This window comes from Cyprinus carpio, chromosome B23 (assembly GCF_018340385.1).
Source record: "Cyprinus carpio isolate SPL01 chromosome B23, ASM1834038v1, whole genome shotgun sequence".
NCBI classification, from domain to species: Eukaryota; Metazoa; Chordata; class Actinopteri; order Cypriniformes; family Cyprinidae; genus Cyprinus; species Cyprinus carpio.
In genome coordinates this window covers 18,459,666-18,475,538 of record NC_056619.1, presented here as the reverse complement: position 1 = coordinate 18,475,538, position 15,873 = coordinate 18,459,666, and positions in this window count along the sequence as shown.

Here is a 15,873-nt window from a genome sequence, read left to right as displayed (position 1 = left end):
ATAGTTTATGATCTGCTCATAAAACATTTATGTTCTGGCGTTCAATATTTCAGCTCATATTCTGTTGCTTTTTTGGTGGTGAATTGCACAGCAGTTTGTAAGTTAAAACTCCAATGTATATCATTTTTGGCCATCTGTTCCAGCATCACTTTTATTCACAGATGTTTTAATTCTCTGGAAATATAGACAGGATGTGATTATTTATTTATTTACTTGTGTGATGAAAGGAATCCTGCCTGTAGTCATTACATTACTAAATCAGAGAAGAATATGAATGCTCTGTTTTTTTTCTTAGACTGACTCTTCATTTCAGTCTTCCTTCATTTCTGCTTATTGGTGACATTTGTAACATTTTCAATACTCCTTGAAAATTTTCCCTGGGGTCAAAGCACTGTGTGATCTTATATTAACAATTCAAGAAAACGAAAATATTTTTGGATTAGAATTGTGCAAGTCGTTTAGCTCGGCTCAGTTGTTTATTGACTTTCAGTAGATGCTGACATGCTATTTCAGACCCTTCTGTGCCACTGCATAGAAGCCTCGCTATCTAACAAAGCTATATACCTAATAATCTACATATGAAAATGTGTTTTAAGTATGCTTATCACAGCCTGAAGGCATTTCAGACACAATGCATCAAACAAATAAGAAAAGATAACAAGCCTCTTAGATTTCGGTATTGAAAATGAAAATGTGAAATGTTTTTATTTGTATGACTGGGAGGAAAAATCGGAGACTGTTTGCTCCAGCTGTCCTTGACCTATAGGCCAGCCGTTTTAAATTAGTTCATTTCTTTTCAGTGCAGCTACTTTATCATTTAATGGAAATGAGACGGTGACTTGCTTGATTTTCACATTTTATTTGTTGTTCGTGTTCAGTCTGTTGTGCGGCGTGGCTCCCTCCGTGTGGAGGCTGCGGGGAGATTGAAACTAAACATTGTTTCACTGCCGTAAGCTAGAGGGATTTTAAATGACTGCGTTTCTCTAAGGAGATTCATAAACTCATAGCTCAGTGAAGGCGATGCAGTTTTATTACAATTGATCCCACTGAAGCACGCATGGCTTTCACACATTAAATGACAGGCATCATCAGAGAGCAGGAGACAAAGGAACCTTGTGTGTGCATGTCAATCTTTTTGGTGTTTTTTCTTTCTTTCTTTTTTAAAACTTGCCCCCTAAAATTAATGACATCCTTGTGTGCAAGCTGGTAAAGAGAGGGATGAGGAGCGCTTTGGTTGGGTAGTGAGCCTGCCTGCCTCCCTCAGTAATATCAAAACGCCTGCCATAGCCACATACATAACTCACATGTCACCTTTACATCAATTTCAGCTCTGCCAAAAGTCCCCAGTGACAAATCACCGACGTAGCCCTCTTAAAGGGATATTTATGAATTGAATACACTGCTTTATCCCTCTGCGTATTCTTTATAGAGTGACAAGTGGCTTTTTTGAAGGGAAAGAGGTGTGGATGTGAATGACAATGCTGAAATAGACATTGAAAGCACCAATCCGTTGAATGTTTGTGTCTTGTCAGATTTAGCTCTAAATGTTTTCCCTCTGCGGTTCTGGTAACCAGAGACTCAGTTTCGTTTTGTTGAATAGTTTGTCTTTGAAGTGCAAATATGGCATTGTGGAATATTGTTGATTGTTTGGCTTTATTTCCATGTAACGTGATGCAATATCCAGAGTAAGAATTGAGATTTCTGAACTATGTATGTGCACTTGTCATTCAAAGGCTGTCAGCTTACATCCGGCAGTCTGTGTATTTGTATATTTGAGGTCTGGTTTGAAATGATACAAGTGAACTAGAATATTGCTTCAGATCAGAGGCTGCCTTTCTAATTGAAGCTGATGGTTTACTGCATTTGACCTGCGATGTTGCGCTTGCAGTCAAAATTAATTAATGTGTTTTTTGGAATTGATTTAAAAATGTCAGCATTTATTATGGAATGTTGTCACCTTTGTCATAGTATTTCATGTTTGTTCCCCAATTCTTAAGGAAACAAAATATTATGCAAGTTGGGTTCATTTGTGCAGAAGCCATTCATAATGAGCTATATCCTCACATATAACCTATGAAGATATCAGACAGAAGTACATTTTTGCAGCAGTGCTCTTATTAGCCTCACTTGCACTTCTCTCTTCACCATAATATAGCGCTTTGTCTTATTTTTATCCCATTACACATACTGAATAAAAGTAAATTCAGTTATAAAATAACAAACCTAGATTCTATATTCTTCAATCTGCATAAAAATGCTTGGAAAATGCAAACTCAATACAAATCTGCAATAATGAAATAATATAATAACATTACCCACATTTTATTGACTTAGTCTTCTATATGTAACAAAGATTTCACAAAAGTGAATCATTGTAATGATGTTATGGTATTTCTTCAACTACAGGCACTTTTTTTTTTTTATTATCTTTTATGGCCTAGTGGATTTTTTTTTATTTTGTATGAAGACTACTTTTGAAACTTTTGAAAAATGCCTTTACTTTTTGCTACTTTTAAATCTTTATGTACATATTTTAATAATTAATCCTTGTCCCGGACTTTCAGTTTATGAAAATATTGATTTAAATTGATCATCTAAATCTTCTCCTTGTATGATCTATGCACAAAGACTTGACATAATAATAAGTAAGTGTGTAAAGTGTCTTTAAGAGTTCACAGGGTTAAAAATGGCCATAGCTGAAGAAAAGGCCATTGTGATGGTGTTTTCATGTTGCATGCATCAGAATGGTCTGCACCATTGGTTGGAGGGAAGACAACCTTCCCCAAAAAGCAAGGGCATTTGTGTGTCATGTGTGCCAGGCAGACACTGAGGCTAGAGTGAGTCACTGATGGCAGACTGAGAGGTATTAAGCAGTCTCATTGCTGCTGATTGTGTGACTCTTACTGAAAGTGACACCTCCTGTATTTCCTCTATATCCCTCCTGCTGCTCTTCCCACTTAGTAGTGTTTTTTTTTTCTCGAAATAATGTCTTCTTAACAATGAGGGTTCATTTGGAGTTTATGTGGCAGGAAATATACAGGATCAACCTCAAATCAAACCAAATTTGTCACACCACATCATGTTATACGTTGCGTTTTTTCTATTCTCTCACCAAGTCTGTTGTTGTTTGAGTTTCCCTCATGTTACATCCAGTTCTCCATGTTGAAGTGCAGTCAGATGACAGCATAACTTCTAACGCAGTCCAGACAAATCAGGCTAGCTGGAGTGCAGCGGTCATGTGTGGGAGCCTCTCTTTTCTTTACTGGATGTTCAGAGCTCTGGGCCATTTAAATCTGTCATCTTTTCTTGTGTGCATTTATACAGAGAATGTGAGTTGGATTAAATTTCAAGCATTTGCTGGAAAGTTAGATAAACCAATCTGCTTAAAATGAGGTAGATGGCAAGAGGAGGAGGTAAGAATGTAGGTGGTTTAAAAGAGGTGATGTGCACAAAGGCACAGCTCGGCTTTTAAACTGTCAGAATGAGATTTGAAGAAAATATGGGCAAAGGATTGACAATTTATTTAACTGTAGCAACCACAGCACCACAATCTTTATAACAAAGAAAATAGGCTTAACAATAAAGGCACAACAGATAAAAGAGTTTGAGGCAAACACGAAAACTAATTAGAAAGGGGATCAATGACATCCAAGAACAGGAATCAAAAGAACAGGTTTTATTCAGGTGAGATGCTGTGCAGAGAGATATGTGAAAAGTTAGTACCAGAAGAACTCACATTTGACCTTTCTGACATAAGCTGATATAAATTGGTCCAGATAATGGCAATATTGTGTTATTTTAAATGTGAATGGTATACATTGGTTTTGGGGGCAACACTTCTATAGAAACCTCTTGCTCAGGTTCTTTTCTTTTGGTTTTGTCTTCCTTTCGACACATGATTTCTAGTCTTTCAGGCTTATTTTTTAAAGGAAGCACACCATATATTGAGGATAGTAACCCATGGTTTCCAAACTGTAGTTTTCAGAATGATTCCCCATACCATAGCTAAATTTAAGAGCACTTGCTCCATCCTGCTTGGCGTAGTCCTTCTCATGGTGAAATGTAGGAATGTAACGATTCACTTAACTCACGATTCGATTCACAATTTTAAATTTCACAATTAGATTTTCTCACAATTTTTTTTAACAAAATGAGATTGAAGACAAATTATACAGTAAATGAAAATGTGTGCTTTTATTAGGCTATTGCTGTACATTTCTTTGTGAAATTGAAATGTAACAAAACTAAATTGAAATTTCAAAACAAACCCCAAATCAAATAAGCAAGTTACTAGCATGTGGAAAGTGTTAGTGGCACTATCAGAAGACCGAAAAAGTGCTGGCCTCTGGAAGGGACCCTTGAGGAAAGGGAGACAGGCAGGAAAGAGGAGCTAAGCTAGTGTGACACTCAGCCTCTAATGAGTAGCAGCCACTTAAGACCTGTGAACCTTCTCTCGCCTCTGAACTGAAGCCCAACTGCGGATGAGAGCGCATCAGCTCAGTCGCTCTAAGGACTTCTACACATTTAATGCCCTGTCATCAGGACTAATCCTCTCTGCCCAGCACTGCCATGGCACGGTGCCCGCGTGCAATATGCCTCTGCTCCTGCTGGGGTGCCATCGTGGACGCACATGGCACTGGAGGAGCCCAGGGAGAGTCGTGGGCAGAGAGAACGGAATCTTCCGGTTACAGTCACGTCCGGTGGCAGTGTCCAGGGAGAGGGTTCTGATTACGCAGGATATGGAGGGGCTGGAAAAAAGAGAGGTTTGGCTCACTGGGCCAGGAATGACTGCATTTCCCCCACCAAATCGGAGACAATATGATACCCCTCGTGAGAGTCGATGCACCTGCTGAAGAAAGCCATTTACAGATTAAATACTGATCAGAGCAATCTTCTATTTTTGATTATAATGCATCGAGAGCCTCCCGGTGCACAGTTGGCCTGAAGATTACAATAGAGAGGTTAAATTCACACAAAATGCTTGTTGGGCACATTAGACTCAGCATTCCTCATTTAGAATAGGGAATATCATCATGTCTTTGTGATGGGAATGTTGATTTGCCTTGCTTTTGTAGAGCTGAATGTTTTTACTTTGTGTTACGTGACCGTCTGACCTGTTTTTTTCCTTCTCTTCTTTGAGAAAAGTAGCTGATGTCGCTTTTAAGAAGTCAGCCTCACACTTTACGTTACCTACTTTTGATTAGTTTAGCTCCTCTGCTGGCATCCTAACACTAAAGGGAATGTCCTTCTATTTATCTATGCCTCACATCTGAATCTTTCTCGACCCCCCACTTGCCGTCCCTCCTGTGGAATCTGCATCACATCTATTCAATAACAGTTTCAGGTCATGGCTTCAATTATATCCACATCACTCTGGTGCACCTTTGAAACTATAATGACTGTTTTGTGAGCAAAGACTGAATGAATAATAAAAGAGCTGGGTATGAACAAAGAGAAATCTCTGCGTAACCTTTGTGTTACTCGTTTGTAGTGGTAATTTGTAATATGAGGCTGTGGTTCACTTACTTGCTACAAGCTTGTTTTAGTGAAATTGCCTTGTCTGCTGATATATAATTAATTGGCTTTGCACCAATATTGAAATTCTGGCCGAAAATCTAGTGATTATTTGCATGTTATGTCTGATAGCAAATAAATGGCCAATATAATAAATTAAACTGATTGTTTTTTTTTTTCTTGAACAAGAGGTTTGAACAAGAGCCCGCAATTATCCAATGTGGACTGTCTAAATATTTAGTATTTACAGATACAGTGAAATTTGATATTGACTGATATTGTTCATAAATCTTGTGCATACCTATAATTAAAGTATATTTCGAAGTTCATATCCATGTAGGGCTCCAAGTAGACAGTTGTTTGTTTGTTTGTTTGTGTTTAGCACTATCACAGAGTAACACATTTAGTCAGTATCACAGTGAGCGGAAGGGGGGGGTGGGGTATTGCATCTTTTATATGGCAGTCATATTGACTTCCAGTGTCATCAAATGCAGACACTCATTTTTTTCTTGCTCTTCTTGTTTTTCTTGCAGAAAGTAAATATTTTCTTTATGTCAGTAGAGGCTGCTTCATATTGCTCTTATTATGGATGCCAAAGTGTCTGATCCCAGACTGAAATCTAGCTTGGCAGAGATCTGTTCCAGCACTGGATGGCTAGCATGCTGATGTATTGGCGTGTCTGTGCCTTTCAGAGCCCAGACTGCTTGTTATTTAGACTGGTAACCTCCACTTCTTCTCCGCCTGCTCCTTTCAGTGCCTCTATTCCTGAGGGCCTCCCTATCCCCCACCCAGACAAGCCTGAGCTCATTAGAACATTTCCCTGGATTAAAGTCCTCCTTTATGGATTACAACAGTTAAGATGTTTGAGCAGTTCTTGTCACAGAGACAGGTATTTAACTTTTAACGACTCATTTGGCTGATTACCGCAGTTTGATGATTTTGGAAGCCATTGGCACTTTTTATTTTCATATTAGTTGTTACCGTTTGATCCATCTCGTCTAATCGAACCTCACTCTACCTGTGATTGAATGTTTGTCTTCTTTTGATGTTGTAAATGGGACGTTCCTCTCAACTGTGACTAATTAAAATTATCCCGTATGAATTGCAAGTGTTTACTGAGAAGTTCATTAGCCTCTCTGGGGCAATCAGTGGAAATTAAAGGTCATGTTTGCTTGTTTGTTTTCGGTGAGAGAAATGCTTTAACATTTTTACGAACAGGTTTCCAAAACATGACTTTAATTTGAAATGCAGTGCTCAGGGGCTTCTTCAGTTGAGCTGCTGGTGTCTCCTCAAATGTTGGATTTGAGATTAAGGTTCAAATGCCACCTCGTTCTTTTGGGGAGCTGCATTTGCATAACTAGCTGCCTTTCATTTGCACACCAAAACAATTTCCTGTTATTTGTTTATTGATCTGGATAGACATTCATTTATTCCTCTTTATTTCCTGTTGAATATTTTATAATGTTAGGATTGCTGCCAGTATCTCATTTAGACCATTATGGTTTTGAAAACTACTTTCCTCTTGAATGTGACTGTTGATAAATTCTCCCACATAATCATAGTAATTGTTGTGTCATTTGTGTAATGTGTGAAGACAGATTTCATTACTGAAATCAGATAATTGCAAAAAAATTATTTTTATTTTTGATGTGTAAATTGTATAAAGATTATACATTTATACATTTGCTGCTTAAATAATAATAATAATAGTAATAATAATATGCTCATTTATATCCTCTTAAATTCTGTATTAATGTGCCACTTGTCACACTTTTATATAATTATTTTTGTTCACTGTTAGTCTATAACTTTTTTTTTTACTATTATCATTTCCTTTATTGCCTGTTATAATGCATCATTAAAAAGAAAAATCCAACTGCATTTATTAGTGAAGTTAAAATTATGATTTCCAAGTGTGGCTGGAAATTTGGTTTGCCTTCATTCTGTTTGTGTAACCACTGTGGCATGCAGTCAGAGGGCAGTTGTGTAGCCTGGGCCAAGCTGCTTTTGTCTGTAATGAGAACCTACCTGTGGGTCATTCTGGGGTCTTGAATGCTACAAGGACTTTGCAGTTTTCTCCTGGCTCTGAGGCAGGGGTCTCCAGTACACTCCAATGACAGGGGTGCCTGCTCAAAATTGCCTGACCTCTATTGTTGCACATACAGGTCACTTCACCTCCTATGGGAACTTCTAAATTGAACCCAGCTTGCGCTTTCATTTTTTATTGCATGCCACCCCACCTCCTCCTTTCTTTTCTCTCCTGTCCTCCCTTCCCATTCCTCTTATCTTCCATCTTTCTTCCCTCTCCCTCATGTGTTCAGTGAGGTGCAAAGTTATTCAGGGGTGGAGAAATGGATTTCTAGCTTTAGTTTTGAACTGCTGGGCCTGGCTTTTTGCATTGTGAAGGACTTAGTATTTATTTTTATTTTTTAACAAAGCAAAAGGAACAAGAGCACTGTTATATTGAGCTTATTTGCATGCTTGTCTCAGTGCATTGTTGTGCAGCTAATATTTACAAGAGTTTGAAAGTAAATGCCATTGTGTTCTCAGCTCTCTGGATCAAATGGCAGGGGAACTGAGGTGCACACACTGAAGCCTGATGTATTATTCCATTTCATGGAGTCTGCCAGCCTAGCACGCATACCCTGGTAATCTATACCCCTGCCGCTCGCCCCCACTTGAAATAAATAGGATGGGTATCTGTCTCCCTGACTCTCAGAGATGCAGTGATTGATGGATCTTGTACAGGATTAATTATTGAAGCTAGTGGTTTCCTCTCACAGACAAGACTATACAACACTGCCAAGAGCTGCCTGGAAGATGGTGTACAAATAAAACTGCCCTTCATTTATGAATACAATATCACTGGGAAGGCCTAATAACGTATTGTTTAAAATTTTATATATGTATAATTTGGTTGCGCTTATTTACTTCTCAAAGTTCCAAGTGTGTGTATTAATCTGGGAAGGACATATTTATCTTGTGAAGGACATTGACCATTATTATTGTTTTTTCTTTCTTTTCTCTCTTGACCTCGTAGAGCTGCAGTGTATCAAGGCTAACTCAGCTTTCTTAGTGTCCTGGTTCTTATGTCCCTCAGGTTTGGTCACGTGCATTATTTTGTATTTCATCTTGGTCAGCTGCTGTGTGTCAGGTAGTACGATCCTTTTTTTTAACCAATGGAAATGACCCCGTCCGCCTGTCTCAGTAGGGATAGGCCTGTCTTTATTTAGATGTTTCACAGAAAGCACATTAGACGGAACTGTGCTCCATCAGTATGGAGAAAGAGGATGCCAACTGCAGAGGTGATTCACAGAGACTTCGATAGACTCCCACATCCTGGTGCTTTTCGTTCAGATCAGTGGGTGGGAAGTTCTAGCTTAATCAGTAAAAGGGCACGCAAGCTCTTCTGCTTCACAGGATCCCTCCTCTTATTCTCTTTCTTGTTATGTGCTGGGCTTTGATCTTTAAAGGTCCTTGAGAACGAAGAGCCAGCAGGCTGGGACTCTCTTCCTTTGGATTCCTGCCCATCTGCAGCTCCATCTAACGGACATCCCTGGACACAGCAGGCCTTCTTGTCTTTCTCGCTCTCTCTTTTCCACTCCTTTTCTGCACTCTTTCTGCTCACACTCGCTTCAGCCCATCATTATACTGATTTTCTTTCTTCCTATGCACTCATTTGTTTTGAACCATGATATATGCATTTGCATTTATCTATCCTTTTTGTGTCATAGCAGGTAATCATTTTTACAAATTCAAAGCGGCACTAAGCGCTGACAAATGCATTTCTCCCCTGTTGGCAAAATCCCGCTCCTAAAGTCGTGACAACAGGTCGCAAGCATTCATTGCATAAGTGTGAAGCATTACACAGGGTTTGTCAACCAAGAACCTGAGCACAGCAGGACTCCCTGGACTTGCTGCTAACTGGATTGCCATTAAAGTCTAAGTTAAACATTGTACTGTTGTCAAAATCTGTAGGGGTTTTGCCAAGGTAACATGATATTTGCCAGATCACATTATCCCTGTTTTGTACTAAAATAGGGGGATTGTCAAACAAAGACATTTCTCCTGCTGTGAGCGCTATGCCTCTATCCACTCTTCACACTTTAGGTTTAGGATCTCCTAACACATGTTCTCTCGCAAAACACTTAAGATCTTTCAGAATCTTCACGTTACAACTTACAGAAATTGCAGAAATTCATCTGCTCTTCAGCAAGGTACTTAGATTATTGGGGTAAGGAAGCCTTTGATCTATGGATTCATATATCATTAGACCTCGTGCTACTTGTAGAGATGTCTGAGGACAGCAATGGATGACACTGCCTGACCTTTACTGCTTCCAGCATTCCATTAAATCACAATATGAAAGGTCACTCTTCATCGCTTTTATGCTCTTAAATGTTACTTCTGCCACATTGGTCAGAGTGTTGAAGTCCTGTGACAGGTGTCCTTCATGAAGGTCGGTGTAACAAAGTTCATAGTCAAGGGAAGAAGGAAGTGGGAACCGGCGAACATTTAAACAATTTTAATAAACAATTAAAAAAACAGAAAACAGCGCGACAGCCCCTCACAGACGACTGCCGTGCACAAACAAAACAAAAACAACAACATAAAATCCAGGCCTGGTCCTCTCTCGTCTTGCACTGTCGTCACTCCTCCTTTTATCCTTCCGGAGCATGTGTCACTCATTATCATCTACTCCACCGGCTTCGCTCCGTTCCCCTGGCTCTCAGTCCCGCCCCAGTCGTCACATACCCCCATTGCCCCTTGCAGGCTGGGGGTACTCACGAGACTGTGCTCTATTCCCCTCCGGGGGCCCCGCAGCACGTGGGGGTATGGAGAGACGAGGCAAGAGAAAAGGAGATGGAAGGATGAGGAGTGACAGAGACGAGAGAGGAGAGAGAGAGAAAAAAATTATAATAATTCTCAGTCTGGTTCCCGGACACACTGCCACTCGGCCCTCCACCAGCTGGGCAACCTCTTCCGCGATGCCTGGTGGTGGATGGCGACGGCTCCTCCACATTCGGGACAGCCAGCAGGAGTCCCCCATTCCCTGCTCTTCCCCCATCATGGCGGATGCCAGCACGCTCTGGCCTAAGGCGAATGGCGGCGACTCCTCCACCCACCCAAACACCTCAGCCAATGCCACAGACTACTCACCAAAGCTCCAAGGCACCTCTGACACAACTCACTCCAGCCCACCGCCTCGAGTGTCCATGGCGGCAGACTGCTCTGCCATGGTCGATGGCACCGTGGATTCACCACAGCGGCGAGGGCTCTCTGACAGCGTGTCCCTCCTTCCTCCCGGGTTTTGGCACCAATGTAACAAAGTTCATAGTCATGGGAAGAAGGAGGCGGGAACTAGCGAACATTAAAAAAAATGTAATAAACAATTAAACAAACACAAAACAGCGCGACAGCCCCTCACGGACGACTGCTGTGCACAAACAAAACAAAAACAACAACATAAAATCCACGCCTGGTCCACTCTTGTCTTGCACTGTCGTCACTTCTCCTTTTATCCTTTCAGAGCTCAACCATGGGACTTGAGACTGGTGAGTGGCGCATGTGTCGCTCATTATCATTTACTCCACCAGCCTTGCTCCGGTTCCACGGCTCTCGGCCCTGCTCCACTCGTCACAGTCGGCACTTGAGTTTTTGTCCTACACTGCTAGATGTTGGCCAGTGTCCACCATAGATCCATATGTCAGTAAATGCCAGGCTAAAAAGGCTGACATAATCGTTAATACCACCAGTTGCTACTCATGCTATATGGGATGAAAGAGCATAGTGATTGCTACTTACTGTCACAGTATGTCCCTGCTCTAATTGTAGTCTGATTGCTGATGATCGAAGGTGCTGGACATCTTCACATACCCAGGAGGGGGTCATTGCACACTTAAAGGTACTGTTCACCCAAAAATGAAAGTCATTTTTCAAACATTTTTAGTCCTCCTCAGTTTGTTACAAACTCACTTTGTTTCTTCCGTATAATAGAATGGTGAGTGATTGAAGAATATTCTGGCCACTCTTTTAATACCATTAAAGAGGAATGAAACTGTCATTGGGAAAAAGCACCGTAAAATATCATAAAAGTGATTATATTCCAAACCATTATACTATAGATTTGTAGAATTTAGGTGGAATTTAATTCACTCACAACTTAAAGGTCTGTCATCATTTACTCACCTTCATGTTGTTCTAAACCTTTATTTATTTATTATGCAGAACATAGAATAATGTTGGTAACCAAACAGTATTGGTGACCATTCCATTGTATGAAGCATGAGCACACACACACACACACACACACACACACATACGTTGGGACAACACACACACACACACACACACACACACATACGTTGGGACAATTCTCAAAATATCATCTTTTATGTTCCACAGAGAAAAAAATTGGATAGGTTCAGATTCACTTACTTATGGTCCAATTACAATGGTTTACAGGTCTCTGTAGGTGGAGGTGATGATTATTGTTAAAGGGTACATAACATACACAGTTTCACCTAATCTCATGTTAATCTTGAGTACCTATAGAGTAGTACTGCATCCTTCATATGTCCAAAAAGTCTTTAGTTTTATCATATTTATAAAAGAAAAATACAGCTTTCCGATTCTCTCCGGAAAAAGCCAAGCTCCTGGAGGCGTGCCGTGGGCGGAGCTATAATACTGATGTTTCATGTTGTTTCCATTAACATATATTCACTTATGTGCTGATTTCCAACAAAAGACAGAAATCTGATGCAAGTAAGATTTTCGGCACAGAAATTCTCCATCATTCGTCCAAATTATTTTTTAAAACTTTGGCCATGTTTAGCATGAGAATCCATCTCTTTAACACTGTGAACAACTCTGAATACATGAAACACCATTATAGCCCCCCTTTAAATGAACTTATTGTGGTCTTTTTGTCACTCATATTCTGTATGGTTTCAGAAGACTGGAAATTTAGAACATCAAAAGTACCATAACAAGCATTGTAATTGCATGGAAAAGAGCAACCAGTCCATTGTTCATTTTTCATATTGAGTTACTCAGAAGAAAGAAATTCATACAAATTTAAGTTTGGAATGACATGAAGGTGAGTAAATGATGACTTTTTTTATATTTGGATGAACTAATCCTTTAAGAAATTACTTACTCTCATAAGAATTGATGAAGGGAATTAAATCACCAGTTAAAATCACCAGTGTTTCTTTTGGTTTATTCCAGCACATGACCTTATTCACAATTTTTCAAACCTGAAATCTGTTTTGATGAATGAAGTAATTATTCAGATGGAGAAGCATGCCTCCATGCTTCTTAATCACCTTACATACAGATTTTCTTGCTGAAATCTAATTAGACTATGAATGCTCCTTCCATTTGAATGAGCCGAATTTTGGATGCGAACACACAGCCCCTGTAGCCAGAGGTACACAGTTGCAGTGTGTATAAGTTATTGTGTAGCAGTCCTGAACACAGGACCTTCTTCACATTTAAATGAATCCAGAAGTGACCCACTCAACCAGGAAATAGCTCTGATTTGTAAATGCTTAGCTGTGAGTTTGTGGCCTCGGATTTCTGTTTGTATTTCACTTCCACCTCGGACCATGTGATAGATGTGTATCTCAGAGAGAATGGCTCCAAAAAATTGCATTTCTGTCCTGTCTCTTGTCTGTCCGAGAAAATAGAGACTGCACAGCTGACTGTGGAATAGGTTTGGTAATCTGGCATTGCTGGGACATTCCGTATCATTGGCAAGATTCACAAGCACATGCTCTGCCGCCGAAGCCAGAAAGGTTGAGGTGTCGACGGGGTATGTTCGGGTAGTTCATTAAAACGTGCCCTCTCCTAACCCCTTTTCTCCTTGCAGCCTGTCCTTTAGCGAAACCTTGAGGTTCCATTGAAATTCCGCCGAGCTTTCCTCTTTTGAAATATCTGTTGATGAGGTAATGCAGTGCTGCGATAGCTCTCTGCTCCCTCTGCTGCTGAACATTTCTCTAAGTCATGTTTACATAATTAGCGAGCTCTCAGAGAGCCTTGGCAATTTTTAAAAAATGAAAGGAGCTAGTTAGTAGTCCACTCTGTGTGTCTCCCTCTCCAAGACCACTGTGCTGAAGACACACTGATATGCATACATTCAAAAAGCAAGGTAACACACAAAACCAGCTCTTTTCTCTTTGCTTGCATATTTTTCACATACATTTTATTGTCATTAACATGTTGTATGCTATGCTGTTGGATTAAGTATTTTGTGTTTTTGTATGCATGAGCTTGTAGTTTACATAATGAGCTTGCAGTGTTTTTCCTAAAATAAATGACTGAGGCATACTGTTAATTATTGTAAATAGATTTTTACTTATCAAGCCTGTCCAGCATTTCTCTGTGCTGCTATCAGCCTCTGAAATGCTATTGTTTCATTTACGGCTTCTCTTACAGTAATTAGATGTTTCAAATCGGTGAAGAAACATAATTAGTGGCCATTCATTTATGAGGGCCCACACTGTTGTTCATGACAGAGATGTGTGTATTAAAGTTATTTTTGTCCCATGGCTATGTAGAGACATTATGTGATTAATCATTTAAGTACAGCCCAGATTGGCAATGGACAGTGTGATGTTGTTGAGTCTCACTTTGCCCCCTCTTTGACCATTTCACTGAATCTAATTATGTAACCAACTTCAGAAGTGTGACACTGTTATATTAGCCTAGTTATATGCTGGAGTGAATGTTTTTTCAGTTTGGACTTTTGTCAAATTTTCATTTGTACAGTGCAAGTTAAAATAAAAATGCAAATTTTTAGAGTTCAGAATTTGCCTGCTTAGGAGAGCTTTCTCACCACAGATAGAAAAAAACACTCTTTAATTACAAATGTGATGAGGGCTGTAAATCTCTCTCCCTCTCCTTTCGTGTTGTCTTGAGAGATGAATCAGCTAAAGCACGCAGGCATCCACACACAAATCTTCATTAGATGTGGTTGATAAACCATTAATCCATTCTTTCACTCTTTTTTCTGTTTTTTGTTTTTTTTGGTCCACTCACATTCTGAGTTTGAAAGGAAAGACCACAAACCTTAGTCAATATAGACATCATGTTTAATTTAACACAGATGAAAGTGAGACTGTAAGGGATAGATTTACAGTTTTTAAATAGGCAACTCATACTTTGGTGTTACTTGTTTGTTTGCTAAATACTGAAAATAAATCTTTCCAGAAGGGATGTGCTCCAGGACCTTAAAGAGTTAAGATAAAAATTAAAATTCTGTCGTTTATTCACCCTCATGTCATTTCAAACCTGTTACTTTCTTTATTTAAACCAAGAATTTTACATTCTGAACAATGTCAAACTCCTAAATGACTAACTGACTGAGTAACTAACTAATTACAATCAGTCAGTCTAACTATAATCAAACTCGATTTGATCTGACATCAACTAAGTACAATAACTACCTTTAGTTTTAGCCTGTTTGTTAAACAAATCAATCGGCTTTAGAAGACTTTTTTATTTTATGAAAAATAGTGGTCAGTACATTTTTTTCAAATTTTAAAAGCATGTAATACGACTTTGGAATGATTTGAGTGTAAGTCAATGATGACATTTTCAATTTTGGGTGAACTATTATGCCCACTCTATGTCTAGCCTTTACCCATCATTTCAGCATTCGCAGACAGATCTTTGATCTCTAGTGTGCATGTAGATATGCGTGTCTGCCGCTACTCGAGTTTGTATTCTCTGAAATTGTAGTAATGATCAGCTTTCCAAAAACACGAGATTTAAATGGAGAGTAATGAATGCTATATTTGATAAACAGCATGCAACTCAGATCACAGAAGGCTGTAATTTGCACTATTTGTAGATCCTTGATTCTCTCTGTATCCGTGGCTCTTGCATAAGGGTCAGTGTTTCATTTGTCCCACTGATTGCTTGTTACTTTTTCTCTGACTCGCATGAATAATGTAAAATCAGACCATTTTCTGCCCCAGAACCAGTTTGTGCTGCAAGTTTATTTTCCTGTCAAGTGGCTGGAAATATTCCTCCCTCTGTTTGCAGCTCCAGCAGTTTGTGAATTTGATTAACCAAATTGCAGAAATTTCTCAAACATTTCCAGAAAATTGTCACCGATAGAGACACCGGGAGATGAAAACCGCCTGTGTGTGACCTTGCGAGAGGCAATCAATGGCCTTTATCTTGTCCAGCACATTATAAATCCTACCACCGGTGTGGTCAACAGGTCCTTGTAATATATTGACCTGCGGTGCAGCAATTTATCAGTTTGTCTCTGAGGTTAAATAATTTAGTTTTTCAGCTCAGCCCATACTTTCTCTTTGTTCCTCTTCATTCCCAGAGTTCCCCTCATCA